This window comes from Danio rerio, chromosome 3, assembly GCF_049306965.1.
Source record: "Danio rerio strain Tuebingen ecotype United States chromosome 3, GRCz12tu, whole genome shotgun sequence".
Classification (NCBI taxonomy): domain Eukaryota; kingdom Metazoa; phylum Chordata; class Actinopteri; order Cypriniformes; family Danionidae; genus Danio; species Danio rerio.
In genome coordinates, this window is record NC_133178.1 from 67,462,501 (window position 1) to 67,482,500 (window position 20,000).

A 20,000-nucleotide genomic window follows, 5' to 3' on the forward strand; every position below is an offset into this window, starting at 1 on the left:
GTAAAAACGTGCTGAATCGCTCTTCCCTGCCGCTATATTGGTTCATATTAGCTGTCATTCACTCAAGGTATTCCGCTGTCAGATGACAGGGAAGGAGCTTTTATGACCACGGGAAATACAAACGGCTGAAGAGTAAAAACTTAAAGCACACAAGTTTGAAAACCCCACCTAAAGTTGAGGCGCAGATGAAAGCGATCATGACACGTCACGTGGTGAATAATGATCCACCAGCTGAGATCAATCGAGTACGCGCTTCTTGGAGAAGGTGCCCAAATCTCCATGCGTTGCATTCACTGCGTGTTCAGCGCAAACGTCCGCTAAAAGTCAGAAGAAGCTCGCCTTTACTAAGTTTACACTGAAACTGCGGCTCAAAACAAAGACCGGATTTGCGCCGATGGTTAGCGCAATAATCTTGCGCTGCCTACTTATAAATTGGGTCGGCTGACTCGCCAGCTTTTCCACAAACACAGAAAAATGAAGATCATCTCAGACTGAACCTTTAAATTGACACAAACTGAAACCAAATCTTTTAAAGAGTGATAGAAGTGAGACTTTACTTTCTTTCTTTTGTCTATTCTTTTTTAAGGTGTATATTATTTTTTTATTTATTTACTGATGACTGCTTTGCAGCTTTCATCATTGAATTGAATTATTTATTATAATCTTTTGTTTGTTTTGTAGCAGAAATATTATTTATTAAATTGACATGCATATAAAAACAGCAGTACAAAATCAATATTTCTTACTGCAATGCTTCATTTTGGTTTGATGCAAACTATACAATTATTTTTCATAAAGTAACAGACTTTTTATAGCAGATAACCTACATTCATGCACATTTAAGGCAGCATCACAATGAGAAATGGAATTCATTACTATTATTGTCATTTTCATCATCATTAATATTCTATAATTATTAGACATTCATTTTGGAATTATTGCACACAAATATCAATGTCTTCGCAGCATTAGTTAGATAGTTGTTTCTGGTTTTTGTTAGTCCTATTAATGTTGTTTTAAAATACAATAAATCCCTTAAAAAACAATTTGCAGCTGTGCTCATTCATTTTTGGTGGGTGCTCCTAAATTTTTTCTGGTGCTCCTAAAAAATTTTTGGTGCTCCTAAATATTTGAAGTTGGGAGCACCGGTGCTACCAAGTAAAAAAGTTAATTTCGAGCCCTGTTTGGGTTAATACAGCTAATATTACCCTTCATGACAACTGTGAGGGGGGGAGTTTCTTTATAACTCACCCGTTTCCTTTATATTAAGTTTGCATAATTAAGGGCGTGGCCACTTGATTGACAGCTAGGTCTGGTTGGTCGCCGTCACTCAGCTGAATCCTGCAGATTAGCCACTGAACTCGGCATATTTCTCGTATTTCTGTGTTGTTTTATGTGGCTTTACACAGTCGACTGCCTTTTGGACTTGTTTCCTACAATTATTAGATGGCATGGCATGCTGAGTGCACTTAAAAGTGCTCACAAACCAATCACGTGGCCTCCGTTTCCCATGTGAGTAAAGTTATATACTTATATACTAGGGATGGGAAGATTAATCGATATGTATCGATACGCGGTCATGCGCGTGCACGATGCGAGTGCATCGGTAGAGCAGCAGAGGATGAATGAAATTTTGGAAGCAAATCGAGATGCATCGGTTTTTGCGAGATGCATCGATTTTTCCGAGATACAGCTTATATTTTTAATATAGAATGTATTTTTTATTTATTAACAAGTGTTGTCAACCTGTTTTTGGCGCATAATTTAATCGACCTACATAAAGTAAGCCTAACGGATTTGCGGATGTGTACACTCACACTACAACTCAGTGTATCAGGTGTGCGGATGAAGCTAGTGGAGCGCCCTCAGAAAGCGAGAGAAGCAAAACACATTTTATTCCCCACTGAGTTTTAAATCTAAAGTATGGCAGCATTATGGATTTAAGGATGGACGACATGACAGGACAGATGCAATTTGCAAAAGTGTGCCGCGCATCTGTAAAATACGCGGGCAGTACGACTAATCTGAAATCTCACTTGAAGCGGCGCCACGGTGTTGTTGTGAAAGCTCCATCTTCCAGTGGACCTCTATTCTGCCGCCCTATGCGCGGATATAACTGAGGACGCGCGGGTGTCGCGGACCTCTATTCTGCCGCCCTATGCGCGGATATAACTGAGGACAAGCGGGCGCTGATGGAGGTGTCGCGGACATAACTGAGGATGCGGGTGGTAAGGTGGGGTGTTGCGGATGCCGCCCTCTCTATACTGCCGCCCTAGGCGGCCGCCTAGGTCGCCTCTATGGATGTGCCGGCCCTGTTCATCTGCAAAGATATTTATTCAGCCTAGTGTCACGGAGAACAAAGGTTTTGAACACCTCCTTCTGTTAATTTTTATTTAATAATAATAATAATAATAATATTAATAATAATAATGATAAAAATAATTGGGTGTCACGGTGGCACAGTGGGTAGTTTGACCACCTCACAGCAAGAAGATTGCTGGTTTGTTATATTTTTATTAGCCTGTTGTTTACAGTGACAGTGATGTTTGAAAGCAGCATAACACTGCTAGTTCACCACCTTAAGTTTTGAATATTCAGTGGCAAAATATCTTTGTAAAACTTGTTTTCATAGTTGAAAAGTTAAATCACAATTCTTATTGTGCAATGCTCAACCTTTATGTTGAAAGAGTGCAAATATATACATTTATAATATATATTGCACTTATACATTCTGTTTATCTTGACAATACTTAAATAATATGTGCTATATGTTCTAAAATGGCCCTCTACTGTAAACTGACACTCTGGCTAATAATAATAATAATAAATAATAAATAATCAAATCAAACTCATTCAATGGCACAGCATCCTCTTTCACATAATCTCATAAACTTGATCTAATTAGTTAGTGCTGAATTATCGCATTGTATCGTAATATGGGTGTGAATCGTATCGTGTTGCATCGCAATATGTCACAAATGTATCGCTAATATATCGGATCGTATTCTTTGTATCGAGATGCGTATCGGATCGGCATTATAGCTTAGATGCCCAACCCTAATATATACCATCTCTATACATGTATTTGTTTTATTTAAGATAATTTATGGTTTATATTTATATTTAGAGCTGTAATGCACTCCAGAATCTGTCAGATTGATTAGATGTAGTTCTAGATCAGTCATCTGAAGCGTTGTCATACAGTGTTCTGCTGGAGTTCATCAATAGTCTTACAGTAACTAACACAGACTATATCTGAAGTGTTTGGAAGTCATTTGCGTTTCCTCCTGTAGAAAAACGTCATAAGAGCAATGTTTAGTGGCTCAGTGTGTTACAGCAGTGTGTTTAAAAGTCTAAACACTTTACTGATATAGTGAACAACCAAGCACAAGTGGTCAGAATACAAACGAGTCGCAGGTGATAAAGTATTAAGCGTTCTCCCAAAGTAAAGTGTGTGTGAGGCAGCTCCAAGCTAAATGCCAGCAGGTGTCTGTAGCTCCGCCCACTCTCCGCCTCTTTGCCCTTGTTTGGTATCCCGCCGTGGGTGTGATGACGGGTGAACAATATTGCGACGGTTGGCCACGCCTACTTGTGGCTTCTTTTGCGCTCTTCAGAAACCCATGGGTGCCGTCACGGACACTACGTCCATATATTTTACAGTCTATGGCGTTTCCCTCGGCCGCTTGTCAGATTATTCTGCTTGTTTTAAGGAAAAAATCGTCTAGTTTTGACTCATTATTTCTGACAGTGACAGTGTTTTATTCTCGTCTAGAAATTGCTTGTTTATTTAAGAATCTTTGGATATGTGGTCTATCAGCAATCGCTCAGAGTAAGAACAGTGTGTGTGTGTGTGGGTGTGTGTGTGTGTGTGTGTGTGTGTGTGTGTGTGTGTGGGTGTGTGTGTGAGACATTGATCCACATGGAGACTGTGTTCACATATGAATCTCTAATGTGAAGCCAAATCACAGTGTTTTCCGTGTTCAGCCAGTGTGTGTGTGTGTCTGTGTGTGTGTGTGTGTGTGTGTGCTGGGAAAAGCACAATGAGTGTGATTGTGTCTCAGGGAAGGAGAACTGTTCTCGTGGTGAACCCACACACACACAATAAAGGTGTGAGACGGGGTTCTGGATCCCGCCATGGGCTCGCCACGCTGCCACACACACACTCAATTCCCTGTTCTTACACACACCGCTCATTGTCTCTGTGCGCGCACCGGTGACAACAACACACACGCAAAGACAGAAGTGACACACTGTCATGCCACCCTACGTTCTGCTGAAGCCTGAACCCTGCTGACCCGCGCTTCACCAGGCCTACTCAGAGCGTGTGTGTGTGTGTGTGTGTGTGTGTGAGTTGCTGCAGTGCATGATGGGAGTGCGGGGTTTTTCCCACTGTTTCCTCCACAGGTGTCTACAGTACAGTAGGTGTGTATGAGTGATCCTCCACATATTCAGCATTCCTGCAGCGTGAGCTCATCTTCTGTTCCTGTTCGGACACTTCCCACACTGGTGCTTTCCGTAATCTGCTCTGCTGTTTACCGCCGCAGCACTCACCAATGATCATTACTGATGCCCTGTGGAGCACACACACACACACACACACACACACACACACACTCCTCTGACTCTTACGTTCACACATGTGCTGTTCAGCAGAGTGTGTCCGGATCGGCTCCTCTGTTGTGGTGTAGTGTTTAAAACTGTATCATGATCTACTGAACCAGCGGCGGCACGGTGGCTCAGTGGTCAGCGCTGTGGCCTCACAGCACTCAGGTCTCTGGTTTGAGTCTCGGCTGGGTCATTTGGTGTTTCTGTGTGGAGTTTGCATGTTCTCCCTGTGTTGGCGTGGGTTTCCTCCACAGTCCAAACACATGCGCTGTTGGGGAACTGATCAACTACACTGGCTGTAGTGTATGAGTGTGAATGAGTGTGTCTGGGTGTTTCCCAGTGATGGGTTGCTGCTGGAAGGGCATCCGCTGTGTAAAGCATATGCTGGAGTAATTGGTGGTTCATCCCGCTGTGGCGACCCCTGATGAATAAGGGACTCAGCTGAGGGAGAGTGAGTGACAGAACAGAGCACTGTTGCCTAATGAGTCGTCTGAGCTGGACACTAGCGCCCTGCAGAACTCAGAACACCTGCAGGCCTGAATCACCTGATTTCAGTGTTCTGGTTCTGGATGATTCCCTTCACATGCTTTCAGCAGCTGAGCCAGTGACCCTGATGCGCTTGATATCTGTTCCACATGGGTAAAGCAGTGAGGGCGGTGTTGGTGGACTGATATCAGTGATGACTGCAGTCTGCTCTACACACTTCTCTTCAGCTCAGCTACTGTGTGGAGTTTGGAGCTGTGTCCGTCTCACCCCTGGGTATTAGTTCAACTGTAATCTCTCACATTTGTTCTACAGCGAGATATGTTTACACTATAGTCACATGGTCTAATGTGATTGTTTCTAATGAATCTGGCAACACACATTAAAAACAGACACATTTAATAAACTGTTACTGATAAACATGATGCTGATTGACTTTTGGAGTGTGTTGTGCGCTGTCATCATGACAAAGACCACAGAAATGCATTATTAAAGCTATTATGTGTAATAATGTGTTGAACATAAGTGCTAAACAGCAGTGGTGGAGAAATCCAGTAAAAGTCCCATTACTCCCACAAAAATGCAGTGCGAGTAGAGTAGAAGTATCTGTTGTGAATATCAGGGTGCTTTCACACCTACACTTTTGTTTCGGAACGTGTCTCATTTGCCCAGTTAGCGCGGTTCGTTTGGCATATGTGAACAGGGCAATCGCGCTCTGTTCCGCGCCAAAGTAGTCGCTCCGAGATCGCTTGAGTGAGGTGGTCTCGGCTCGATTGAAATGAACCCTGGAGCGGTTCGATTGCAGTGAGAAAGCGATCCGAGCGCGGTTATATCACAGTGTTAATGGATATGTAATAGGCTTACGGCTATATGAAGAGAGAATTATGAGTAGGACGGGAAGTTTCGCGAGTCTCCGGATGCCCGCAAATCTCCCAGTAATCTTGCATCTCCCTCCCGGTCCTCAAATAGGCATCGTCGCGCACCCTTCTCACCCCTCCCCACCGCATCTCTCCTCAGACACGTCATGCGCACACACCCTGTCAATCACCACCAAACCACCACCTCTCCTGACAGCTGAGCGGGACGCTGCAAAATAAACCCTACTCACACGTGACTTGTTTTAGCTCTTTTGGTCCAATTAGAAACTGTGCAGTGTGAAAGTGAACCGCTCCAAGAGCAAAGAGCAACACTGCAACAATTACAATCTCTGTTTCAGAACAACTGAATCCATTCACAGGTGTGAACGCAGCCTTACTCAAACTCTGAGTAAACAGTAGCGCTTCTACAAGTACTCGAGAGTAGTGAGACGTGAGAGTTACGCTGTAAAAAAGTGGTTTTGCATTAACATGCAGTTTGTGCAGCGATGTGTAAACGTAACATTCTGTAGTGCATTTAGTGATCTTCCTATATTAGTTTGGTCCTTCCTTCCTTCATTTGCTCGCTCATTCGTTCTTTCGTTCATCATTTTTGTTCTCTTCCTTTGTTCATTCCTTCGTTTGTTCGCTCCTACCTTCCTTTCTTCTTTTCCTTCCTTAGTTTGTTCAGTCCTTTTTTGAATCCTTCCTCCATTTGGTCCTTCCTTTCTTCATTAGTTCAGTCCTTCCTTCGTTCAGTTCTTGCGTGTTTTATTCCTCCCATTCAGCAGTAGTTTGAGGCTGTTTGGTGATTTTAATCATCATACAGTCGACTTGCTTTTTATTTATTTATTTATTTTTTACAGGCAACATCTATATTCCTTCAGTGACATCCAGTCTATTAAAAGTGTGTGTGTCCGTGTGTGTAAGTGTTTTCATCTTCTTGGACGTGTTGAATGATTCTGCAAGGTTTGCTGCATTTATTTATAAAGTAGAAAATCAGTCCGGTTATTATCAGTCCTGCCTAATCAAATCACACATAGACAGTAAATCACAAGATACTGAACAACATCAAGACACGGGCGCTTGTGATATCTTGTGATACATGCCCTTCCAGCTGCAACTCATCAATGGGAAACACCCATAAACACTCATTTACACTCATACACTACAAACAATTTAGTCTACCCAGTTCCCCTATAGCGCATGTGTTTGGACTGAAACCCGGAGGAAACCCACAACAACACGGGGAGAACATGCAAACTCCACACAGAAACAGCAACTGACCCAGCCGAGACTCAAACCAGAGACCTGAGTTCTGTGAGGCTAACGTGCTACCCACTGCGCCACCGTGTATGGTTACACATCACATCATTCTTCAAGGGTCTTCTGTGTTCAACAGAAGCCAGACGCTCGTGAAGGTGTGGAACAGGTAAAGGTGTTCACTGCGCTCTAGTTTTGGGTGAACTGTCTCTTTAAATGACGAGTGGTTATTGTGTTGACTTGGAAACATAACTCCAGAAAAATGAGCCGCATAACTGGCGACCGCAGAAACAGCAACAAGGTGTGTTTGTGTTTGCTGATATTATCAGAGTCATTAGAGAAGCATCCATTCCTGCAGCACTGACTGTAGATCACACACACACACACACACACACACACACACACACACACAGACACACACACACACACACACACACACACACACACACACACACACAGACACACACACACACACACACACACACTCACACACACACACACACACACACACACACACTCACACACACACACACACACACACACACACACACACACACACACACACACACACACACACACAGTCTGTCGTGTTTCTAACATAACTAACTCTGAGATCAGGAAGCGTTTATAAACCAGCACAGCTCAGTCTTGCTTCCAGACTGATGAGTGGACATGAGGGTATTGAGCTTGTGTCAGGAGAAACTCTCTCATGATGTGTGAACACAACACTATACTCTACTCTAGTGTAGAGGATGATCTGCTGGAGGAGGAGTGTGTGGAGATCTGCACTATAATCGAGACACACACTGATTTGAGAGCAGTGAAATGTGAGCAGGTCTGTCTGTCTGTCAGTGGAGCGCCGTCACCTCGGCGCAGTGGATTATGATGATGATCTGATGATGAGCACACACGACTGACTGACATGCAAATAATGAGGAGCAGTCAAGCGTATTCACTCCGTTCACAGAAATATGCGCGCAGCTCTCGGTCGAACTGGTTAATGCCTCACCATTCTGTCTGTCACCAATTACATCATGGCCATTGTGTGTAAACTAGCTCAGTCTGGAAACAGCCCTCGTCACTCCATCAGTGATGCGGCAACCGTTCAGCTCAGACTCTCATCTCTCACTCACTCACAACTGTTTCACTTCTGCTGAGCACTGAAGAAGATGCCTTTTACAGCACCATTGACTTCTATTCGTGTTTCCCACCCTGGAAGTCAATGGTTACCTGTGTTGAACATTCTTCAAAATATCTTCTTCAGTGTTCAGGAGGAGGACGAAGCTCATAAAGTGTTTATAACCTCTTGCGGGAGAGTAAATAATGAGTGAATGCTCATATTTGGGTGAACTGACCCCTTTAAGACACAATTCACAGCATTCACTGCTGGATGATCACCCGTCTGATATTAAGATATGACCTGTTCATGAGCACTTATAGAGCAGCATCTTACTCTGCACCCCAATCTAACACCTCAACCTGTTAATAAGCAGATAGTTTGTGGTTTATTAAGCTGAAAGTCTTAATTAGGCGTCACGGTGACGCAGTGGTCAGCACAGTCGCCTCACAGCACTCAGATCACTGGTTTGAGTCTCGGCTGGGTCAGTTGGTGTTTCTGTGTGGAGTTTGCATGTTCTCCCCGTGTTGGCGTGGGTTTCCTCCGGGTGCTCCGGTTTCAGTCCAAACACATGCGCTATAGGGGAACTGATCAACTACACTGTATGGGTGTTTCCCATCACTGGGTTGCAGCTGGAAGAGCATCCACTGTGTGAAACACATGCTGGAATGGTTGTCGGTTCATTCCGCTGTGGCGAGCCCTGGTGAATAAAGGGACTGAGCTGAAGGAGAATGACTGAAGCAGTGCTGTAGTGTCTGAATATAGTGTTTTTATTGATTGTATTGATCTAATCTGCTATTGATTGGTTGATTAACTCACACAGTGCTCGATTACAGAATCACCCTGATCAGTGTAAGTGATCAATTATTTCCAAACAGAGAGAGTGAAGACATCTGCTGGAGTTATACTCGCATCACAATGCTTAAGCAGTACCATGCAGACTTACTGCTGATTGATTGATTAAATAATTGAATGATCAGTTGTGTTGGTTATGTGTGTGTGTGTGTGTGTGTGTGTGTGTGTGTGTGACGGTTGCTCCTGGCGTGTGAGGGTCCAGTCCTGCTGAAAGCGAGAGTGGCAGGGCGTCTCATAATGGGAAGATGCGGTGGAGTGTGTGTCTGTGTGTGTGCACTGGAGTGTGTGTGTGCGGTGGAGTGTGTATGTTCCAGACGCAGACCCTGGTTCCTCCTTGTCAGCAACGGGTCGTGATCGTGGTCCCCATGTGTGTGTCCACGGCCCACATGCACACACACACACACACACACACACATGCACCTCTGTGCTGAGTGTCTGAGCTGATGCGCTGTGGTTTATCTGCGCACACACACACACACACACACACTCTGCTTTCACACACGTGTTGCATCATCTGAGCAGCTCTACTGTCGATACACAGATCTGTTTAACAGCGAGAGGAGATTCATTAGCTGAGCGGCGTCTCTTCAGCAAACATATGCTGGAATAGTTGGCGGTTCATTCCGCAGTGGCGACCCCTGGTTAATAAAGAGACTACGCTGAAAGGATGATGTCTGAATCACTAAATGGACAGTAGTGTGTGTGTGTGTGTGTGTGTGTGTGTGTGTGTGTGTTTCTGTGATTGATTATTGATCTGTTTTTCCTCTTCTGCTCTTCATAGGTGTGATGGAGGATCTCTGGCTGAACACAGATGAGTCTAGAGGTGAGAGTCAGTGTGTGTGTGTGTGTGTGTGTATGTGTGTATGTATGAATGTGTGTGTGTGTTTCCGTCTTTGCAGTGCACTAGGGTCACTAATTTTTCTTCAACACAGGAGATTTTGCTGACGTGTGTGTGTGTGTGTGTGTGTGTGCCACATGTTGGGTGGTCCTGCAGGTCAGTGTGTGTGTGTGTGTGTGTGTGTGTAATAATCCTCCAGCATGCATCATTGTCCAGTTCTCCTCAAGCAGAATGCAGACACACCTGAGCGGAGCGTGATGGACACACTCACACACACACACACACACACACACACACACACACACACTGTGCTCATGACGATGGTAATGACTCTGAGTAATGAGTGTACTGCTGGAGATGATCCTGGTGTTTTAATCATGTGGTTCTGGTGACGCGTCAAATTCAGATGAACACTGAAAGGAGAGAAGGAGAGTGTGTGTTCTGACACTGATACTGCATTTCACAGGAGATATGAGCAGAACACATGAGTTCATGAGCCGGTGGATACTGTATTACATGAAATATACCACAGTAAGTAGTGTTTGGAAGCTTTACCTGTAACGCTGACGGCAGGGGAGAGGATCCAACAGCAGGGTTATTAGATGGACAGGAGCAGTGATGGACACAGGAGTGAACAGATGTACACGGGCAGTCCAGAGTCGCAGACACAATAACAGGCGCACGGTCAGAAGGCAGACAGCAGACAACTTAAACAAACAAACAAGGCGAGGATCAAAAACACGACAAAGCAAGACACAAGGAACGTGTTGTACTGTCACTAAACAGATAACGAGACTCAGCCACAGCTGTGTGTGTGAGTGTGTGTGTGTGTGTGTGTGTGTGTGTGTGTGTGTGAGTGTATGTGTGTGTGTGTGTGTGTGTGTATGTGTGTGTGTGTGAGTGTGTGTGTGTGAGTGTGTGTGTGTGTGTGCTGTATTTATCGTGCAGGAATCAGTCCTAAAGCAGCTTCAGCTGTGAGTGTCTAACCAATGGTGACTTGGAGCAGGCGAGTGTGTGTGTGTGTGTTGCATGACTGGGTTTTGTAGTCATGGTGAGGCAGGATTGTAGTTCGTGTGAGTGTGATGTTTTCCAGTGATCTCTGGTGATTGTGTCAGTACTATAGAGGAATGCTTGATTTAAGCTGTGGTGGTGATTATATTGTGTCTGTGGTACGACACTACTGTAGTAGTAAACAGATCATTCGACTGTTACTAGTTTTCTATTAATCATCACGATGCACCACGGTGTACACTAGCGATACAGTATTATTACTAACGTTGATCAGTTTACTATAGTACAGTCTAAACAATACTGTTTAGACAAAACAAAAGAGATAAACACAACAGTGTGCATTAATAAATTCAAGTCACGACAACATCTAACAAAATTACTTCAGACAACAAACTTTATCATGTCAGACAAATCTTTCCTCTTCAGTCAGAGGCAGTTTTACATGGCCAAAACCCACATTTTTAATCCAGTACTCTAAAAATAAGTTGCTTCAATTAGTTTTTTATTAAAATTGAAGACGTTCCAGAGTTATGCACTTAATTACATGCACATTTACCAGTTCAGAACCGCGAATAAATTAAGCAGCCGAAATTGTTTAATTTTTGTTTGTTTTCAGGTTTTCTGTTCATGTTTCCCAGAGATGGGTTGCGGCTGGAAGGGCATCCACTACGTAAAAAACGTGCAGGATAAGTTGGCAGTTCATTCCGCTGTGGCGACCCCGGATTAATAAAGGGACTAAGCCGACAAGAACATGAATGAATGAATGAATGTTCTTGCTTGTAATTGTTCATTTGTATTAAACCACTGGTTTTCATTCATTCATTCATTTTCTTGTCAGATTAGTTCCTCTATTAATCCGGGGTCGCCACAGCGGAATGAACTGCCAACTTATCCAGCAAGTTTTTACGTAGCGGTTGCCCTTCCAGCCGCAACCCATCTCTGGGAAACATCCACACACACATTCACACACACACTCATACACTACGGACAATTTAGCCTACCCAATTCACCTGTAGCGCATGTGTTTGGACTGTGGGGGAAACCGGAGCACTCGGAGGAAACCCACGCGAAGGCAGGGAGAACATGCAAACTCCACACAGAAACACCAACTGAGCTGAGGTTCGAACCAGCGACCTTCTTGCTATGAGGCGACAGCACTACCTACTGCACCACTGCCTCACCCTCAGGTTTTCATTGTTTAACAAAACAAAAACATGCACTGTCCCATATGAACAGTATAAATAATAAATTAATAATAATAAATAAATAATTATAAATTCTCAATATTTTCCTGTTTTGAAAACTTAATAACTTATTCTGTCAGCTTAAAAGTTTTAATCTAATCAGCACTCTAGGATTTGTAAGTTACAGTAATGTATTAAACTATGTCGCGCTAACAGACCTCTTGAGTTATTTTCGAGTGTGCAGTGTTCTGCAGCGTTCATTAGCAGTGTGTTGAACACATTATACACCTCACTGTGTGCTTCAGGAGCATGTTCATCATAAATGACTATAGTTTCCCTCATGCCGATATCTTCCAGACATCAGGAAATACCAGATGAGAGCACACAGAAGCCTGGACGCATCGTCTGCATGATTATTTATTCATGTTTGCTAGGGGTAAACAGTGCTCCACAATCATAACCGACTAGTTGAGTCGTGAGGGTTGCATTTCTGTTTTGACGAGACTTTCTCCAGAAGAACAGAGATTACACTGAGAGAAACTCCTGAATCTGTTCAACATCATCATCATCTGGGAGATGTTTCAAAAATAAAAAATAAATTAAAGGGGGTGAATAACTCTGACTGCAGCTGTACATATGCAAACACATGGAGTATTGCGAAACAGCACCGAGAATTCATCCCAGTGACTACACGACAGGGTCTGTTACTCATATTCTCCTGGATATTGTATACGTGTGGTGGAGTCTGTGTCTGATTTTTACACAACACATTAACATATTTATCATGTTAATTATATATATAGATAGTTTCATTATATATTTATTGATATATCCTACAACAGAATGCAGATGTGGTGACAGGTCTACAGGTAGCATAACACACTGAAGTGGACTTAAATCAATTAAGTTCCCAATTAATATCCCAGAAACTGCATGTTATAAAAGTACTCTGATCAAGCAGCAAAACTCTATTTTTAGTGCAAAGTTTCTTAATTGTAATTATAATAATATTATTTTATTTACTTTAAAATATTTCCCAAAGGGCTGCTTAATGGAGAACTTTTAAAATGAACAGGACAATCAGGAAATATCTATATTAATAAAGAGAGATACTGATATTGAGCTTAAAAACATTCAAACCTGCTGTTATCTCAGTCAAACTAAACAAACCAGAGGAGAGACGCATGATAGAGAGCACCGCTGTACTCTGATGAACACAAGATATCTGAGAGACAGCGCTCTGATCACTGCGCACTGAGTTACTGCATGTGCTCATCTCTATAAGTGTGTGTGTGTGTGTGTGTGTGTGTTTATATTGGGGGCGGTAGATTAAAGCCAGCAGCGATCAGATCAGATCTATAATTAAGATGATGATGATGATGATGATGAAGAGCTCTCGGTCCGCACGGCTCCTTTAATCTCCATCAGACGCTGAGCTCCACCAGCGAATGAAAGCAGAGACGCTCGCTGCAGTAATAACATTCAATTTGCAGACAGAAGAGCCTCCGCAGATGCGCACAGATCAAAGCGGATGCCAATGAGCAGCGATATAAGAGCGGACGCAAATGCAGCGTCTGAGAGAGCCAATCAGAGGCCGCGATTCCTGACCCGCGGCCGGACCAATCTTCTGCTTTCATACGGCGGGATCAGAGCGGACGCAGCTCTCTCTCTCTCTGTGTGTGTGTGTGTGTGTTGTGGAGCAGCTGGTCCAGGCCCGCTGAGACCTCCTCAACCTCTCCGTCTCCTGCTTAATGCTCCACAATGACCCTGCAGGAGCGTACAGGAGCTGAAGCTGCATCAGAGCGGCTCCTGAGGCCCGGCGGCTCCACGCTCCACACGCCGCCTTTGTCTGAGTCCAGACTCTTCAGTGTTCAAAGCTCAGCCAGAGCAGAGGGAAGAGCTCGTCTCTGCCTTCCTTTATCCCGGTGGATGCACCTGAGGGACACAGAAAGGCTGGATTAGCTTCATCTGCTGCGCTGGCATCCCGGCAGTTTACGCCAGCGTTTACGCGCATCTCAGAGAACGCCACGGGGGATATAGTGTTGATTAAAGGGGCAGTTCACACACACACACACACACACACATCCTCAACCGTTTTGAAGAGTGTTGGAAGCCGCTGTGCACTGGTGCTCATAGTGTTTATTGTTCCTGCTGTGGAGGTCAGGAGTCAGCACTCTTCAGCATTCTTCAAAACATCTTCTGTTGAGTTCAGTAAAACAAAACTGCTGGAGGAGTGAAAGCACTGAAGAAAGAGGACAGAGTGAGCGACTGTGTGTGTGTGTGTGTGTGTGTGTGTGTGTGTGTATGTGTGAACTGACCCTTTACCCTTCACCCCTGTGTCCTCCACCTCCTGATGATGGCATCTGTCTGAGCGGTGTACCTGAGAGAGGTGTGTGTTACTGCCATCACACTGATATCTGCTCACACTGAGGGCTGACAGAGTGACCTGTGCGTGTGTGTGTGTGTGTGTGTGTGTGTGTTATCAGCCGGCCTGCAGCACACATGTTGTTTTATTTCCTCCTGCAGATCAGATCAGTTCTTTAGGGCGTGGCTGTCAGGCCATTAGGGCGGGACTATCAGTGCTTTAGGGCGTGGCTTTTAATCCTTTAGGGCATGGCTATTAGTACTTTAGTCCATTAAGGCGGAGCTATCAGTGCTTGAGGGTGGGACTTTCAATGCTTTAGGGTGGGACTATCAGTACTTTAGGGCGTGGCTATTAGTCCTTTATTCCTTTAGGGCAGAGCTATTGGTGCTTTAGGGTGGGACTATCAGTGCTTTAGGGCGTGGCTATTAGTCCTTTATTCCTTTAGGGCGGAGCTATTGGTGCTTTAGAGTGGGACTATCAGTGTTTAGGGCGTGACTTTTAGTCCTTTAGGGCGGAGCTATTGGTGCTTTAGGGTGGGACTATCAGTGCTTTAGGGCGTGGCTATCAGTCCTTTATTCCTTTAGGGCGGAGCTATTGGTGCTTTAGGGTGGGACTATCAGTGTTTAGGGCGTGACTTTTAGTCCTTTAAGGCGGAGCTATTGGTGCTTTAGGGTGGGACTATCAGTGTTTAGGGCGTGACTTTTAGTCCTTTAGGGCGGAGCTATTGGTGCTTTAGGGTGGGACTATCAGTGTTTAGGGCGTGACTTTTAGTCCTTTAGGGCAGAGCTATTGGTGCTTTATGGGACTTTCAATGCTTTGGGGTGGGACTATCAGTGCTTTAGGGTTGGGCTATCAGTGCTTTAGGGCGTGGCTATTAGTCCTTTATTCCTTTAGGGCAGAGCTATTGGTGCTTTAGGGTGGGACTTTCAATGCTTTAGGGTGGGACTATCAGTGATTAGGGCGGGACTATTAGTGCTTTATGGCATCGCTATTAGTCCTTTAGGGCGGAGCTATTAGTGCTTGAGGGTGGGACTATCAGTGCTTTAGGGTGTGGCTATTAGTCCTTTATGCCTTTAGGGCGGAGCTATTGGTGCTTTAGGGTGGGTATATTAGTGCTTTAGGGTGTGGCTATTAGTGCTTTAGGGTGAAGCTATTAGTGCTTTAGGGTGGAGCTATTGGTGCTTTAGGGTGTGGCTATTAGTGCTTTAGGGTGTGGCTATTAGTGCTTTAGGGTGGAGCTATTGGTGCTTTAGGGTGGGACTTTAAATGCTTTAGGGCATGGCTAATAGTCCTTTAGGGCGGAGCTATCAAACGTTTACTGTGGCACTATCAGTAATTTAAGGTGGGACTATCAGTAATTTAGGGTGGGGCTTTCAGTCTTTTTGGGGCGGGGCTATCAGTGCTTTAGGATGGTGCCATAAATCCTTTAGGGCGTGGCCACCAGTCCTTTAGGGCAAGGCTTTCAGTCCTTTAGGGCGTGGCTATCAGTGCTATAGGGCGTGACTATCAATGCTTTAGGGCGTGGCTATCAGTGCTTTAGGGCGTGGCTATCAGTGCTTGAGGGCGTGGCTATACATCATTTCTGCTCTTCTTCAGTCTTCCTTGATTTTGTCAGTAATTTCCCACAATCTAATCTATTTTTAAAATCTTTCAGCCTTTAGGTTGCTGTACTGTACATCACAGTACGGGTAAATCAGCTCATCAGCACAGTGTGGTAAACTGAGTTAGCAGATGATGAACAGAAGCCTGTGTGCAGATGAGCTCTTGTCCTCATGTGTGCTGTGTTGTTGATGATGATGGGCTGTTTGTCTTGTTGTTTTGCTCAGCTCTTCAGTCTTCTGTGAGGTCTGGATGAGAGACTGTAGATCCTCCTCTAGTTTCTCTATGTAGGTCACAGGGAAAACACCGAGCAGCGAACACACACACACACACACACGAGGAACTGTTTAATCAAATCATCCACAATCATTTGCATGTTCTCTGAGACACTGAGAGAGTCGGAGCAGCAGCAGACACACACTGACCCAGCGTCTGCAGGCTTATTAGTGTGTGTGTGTGTGTGTGTGTGTGTGTGTGTGTGTGTGTGTGTGTGTGTGTGTGTGTGTGATCATGCAGACGTGTGGGAAGTGCTGAGATGTTGAGCAATAGCACAGATAGAGCGGCTTCGTCAGTTAAACAGGATCTCTGCAGGCCCAGACCTGACTCACATTCTCTGATGATCTGTGTGTGTGTGTGTGTGTGTGTGTGTGTGTGTGTGTGTGCCAGGGCATTACATCGCCACCTTATCACAAACAGCACAGACTCAGCGCAGTCTGATGTGTATCACAGAAAACCAGTTACTTCACTTCCAGAGGCGTTCATAAGATCTTCATCATGTGACACATCAATATGAAGGAGAGTTTATGCAAGCTTATGACAGCTGTCATTAGGTGTCCTTAAGTGCTAAATGCAAAGATGACATAGTTTAAGATGCGTTTGTGGTAACATGTCATAAACATGCTTATCACTGTAATTGTGTCATCAGTGTTTGTCAGTCAAACATTAATTTGTCATTAAAAATTCTCATTAAAAGTGTCAAACATTATTTTATATCAGCTTCTTTAATATTTACTGACATCATAAAATATCAATAAAGCTGTTATAAAGGTCAGCTATAATGACACTCATGTTTATGACAGGTTTATGACTGATTTTTATGACAAGTTTATGACTAGTTTATGACCGGTTTATGACATATGAATGGTTTATGACTGGTTTTAAATGGTTTATGACATGTTTATGACAGGTTTATGACTAGTTTATGACATGTTTATGAATGATTTATGACTGGTTTATGAATGGTTTATGACTAGTTTATTACATGTTTATGACTTGTTTATGAATGGTTTGACTAGTTTATGACAGGTTTATGACAAGTTTATGACTAGTTTATGACAGGTTTATGACATGTTTATGACTGTTTTATGACTAGTTTATGACAGGTTTATGACATGTTTATGACTGTTTTATGACAAGTTTATGACTAGTTTATGACCGGTTTATGACATATGAATGGTTTATGACTGGTTTTGAATGGGTTATGACATGTTTATGACAGGTTTATGACTAGTTTATGACATGTTTATGAATGATTTATGACTGGGTTATGAATGTTTTATGACTAGTTTATTACATGTTTATGACTTGTTTATGAATGGTTTGACATGTTTATGAGTAGTTTATGACATGTTTATGAAAGATTTATGACTGGTTTATGACAGGTTTATGACAGGTTTATGACTAGTTTATGACCGGTTTATGACATATGAATGGTTTATGACTGGTTTTGAATGGTTTATGACAGGTTTATGACTAGTTTATGACATGTTTATGAATGATTTATGAATGGTTTGACATGTTTATGACAGGTTTATGACTAGTTTATGACATGTTTATGAATTATTTATGACTGGTTTATGACATGTTTATGACAGGTTTATGACTGGTTTATGACAGGTTAATGACAGGTTATGCTGTCTTGATGATGTCATGAAGTCAAACATCTCAAACTATGTCATGTTTGCATTTCAACTGAGCTAATGACACTTGATGACTGCTGTCATAAACATGCATAAGCACTGATTCATATTCCTGTGTCATGTCATGCTTATAACGGTCTTATGAACACCTCTGTTGATTAAAATGTTGCCAGAAAAGGCAGAATGAGGAGTGTTTTACTTTAATCCAGAGAAAAAAGCTCTGAATGGACATGCCTGTCCCTCAAGCAGGCGTTGATGATCTCTCGCTCTCTCTCTCTGTGTGTGTGTGTGTGTGTGTGTGTGTGTGTGTGTGTGTGTGTGTGTGTGTGTGTGTGTGAGAGAGAGAGAGAGTGTGAGAAAGGTGACCCGGACATGTGTTCAACCACTGAGGTTAGATTTGTTCTTCATGAAACACACACACACACACACACACACACACACACACACACACACACACACACACACACTGCTTTATGTAACCTTAGCCTTGGCTGTGTGTGTGTTGGAGACACTGACATATCAGATGGTAAGGAGATATGTGCTGTGATTGCCCACCTCTCTCTGTGTGTGTGTGTGTGTGTGTGTGTGTGTGTGTGTGTGTGTGTGTGTGTGTGTGGTCTGATGGACAGCTGGATTATGAGATGCTGGTGTGTGCTGTGGGGCTGTATTATGATGATGAATGGACAAAATACAGAGTCTGTAATGTCATTGTGTCGCAGCACACACTGTCTACTGTGATACACTCTTATCATTTACATGAGCGCAGGATCACACACACCATGCTGGTAATCGTTCGTTTACTGTATTATTTCCTCATGTCCAGGGTAAACATCTGGCCTGAAGCTCAGAATACAGTGAGAAATATAGTGTCATGAGGAGGAGATATACTTCTATATAGAGCATCCAGAACCCCTCTATGTGCTCAGTACACCGTATATAACTGCACACACTGCACATAATGCTGTTCATATGTACATCAGTGTCCTGTCTCTAGTCCATATATCTGAAACTCTTAAATCAGGAAGCATGATGTCGACTAGTCACACGTATAGTGCTGTTTCCACACATAATGAGGGAGAATTCCTGAGAGCAAGCCGATGGGGTCAGCGGGATAATCCTGCTTCTGCTTCTGACATAACTTTATTCTCCTTCCTCCTGTTTTATAGAAATACTCACGGATATTCCACTCTTTATAGCTGAAATCAGGACTGTGTTCATTATCTTGTGTAGAAAACACGTCTGCATTTCAGCGTGTTCAGATATGTGGACTAGACACAGGAGAACAGCTCATGTTTGGAGGAGGACTCGGGCATTGTGTGGTGTGTTAATGGCTCTTCCCCGAGCGTCCTCCCGGTGGGACATGCCTGGAGCAGCTCCCTAGGTAGGCGTCTGAAACAGATGCCCGAGCCACCTCAGCTGGAGCAGCGGCTCTACTCCAAGCTCCTGCTGGGTGACTGAGCTCCTCACCCTGTCTATAAGGGTTAGGTTAGGGTCCTACCCTGAGGGGGAAACTCATTTCAGCTGCTTGTATCCGAGATCTTGTCCTTTCAGTCACGACCCAGAGCTCATGAGCATATAGGTGAGAGCAGGAGCGTGGATTGAGCGGTAAATCGAGAGCATTGCCTTTCGGCTCAGCTCCTCCAGACATCATCCACATGACCGCTGCACTGATCCGCCTGCCAGTCTCCGGTATATGGATGCTGGAACTCCAGAAGAGCTCATAGTGTCTCGGCTGAAGAGATGGAAGTTCAGGAGATCAGTGATCTGCGGTTTGATGACTGAATGCAGAGAGCAGCTCTTCAGCTCGTGTGTTTGGAGCTGTTGTGAAGCGTGTGTTTGCTGAATGATGAGCACTGCTTCAGTCATGTGTCAGATGGATGAAGATGAGCCTGAACACTGGTGTGAAC

The 20,000-nt window shown here is 43.9% G+C and overlaps 1 long non-coding RNA gene across 1 annotated transcript in view; it reads left to right on the forward strand.

Annotated features, from left to right (window-relative positions):
• LOC110366352 (uncharacterized) overlaps positions 1-20,000 on the forward strand; it is a 52,070-nt gene that overhangs the window by 30,668 nt on the left and 1,402 nt on the right. Inside the window, 1 exon segment of the long non-coding RNA NR_147694.1 lies at positions 9,959-10,000. This is a non-coding gene — a long non-coding RNA (uncharacterized lncRNA).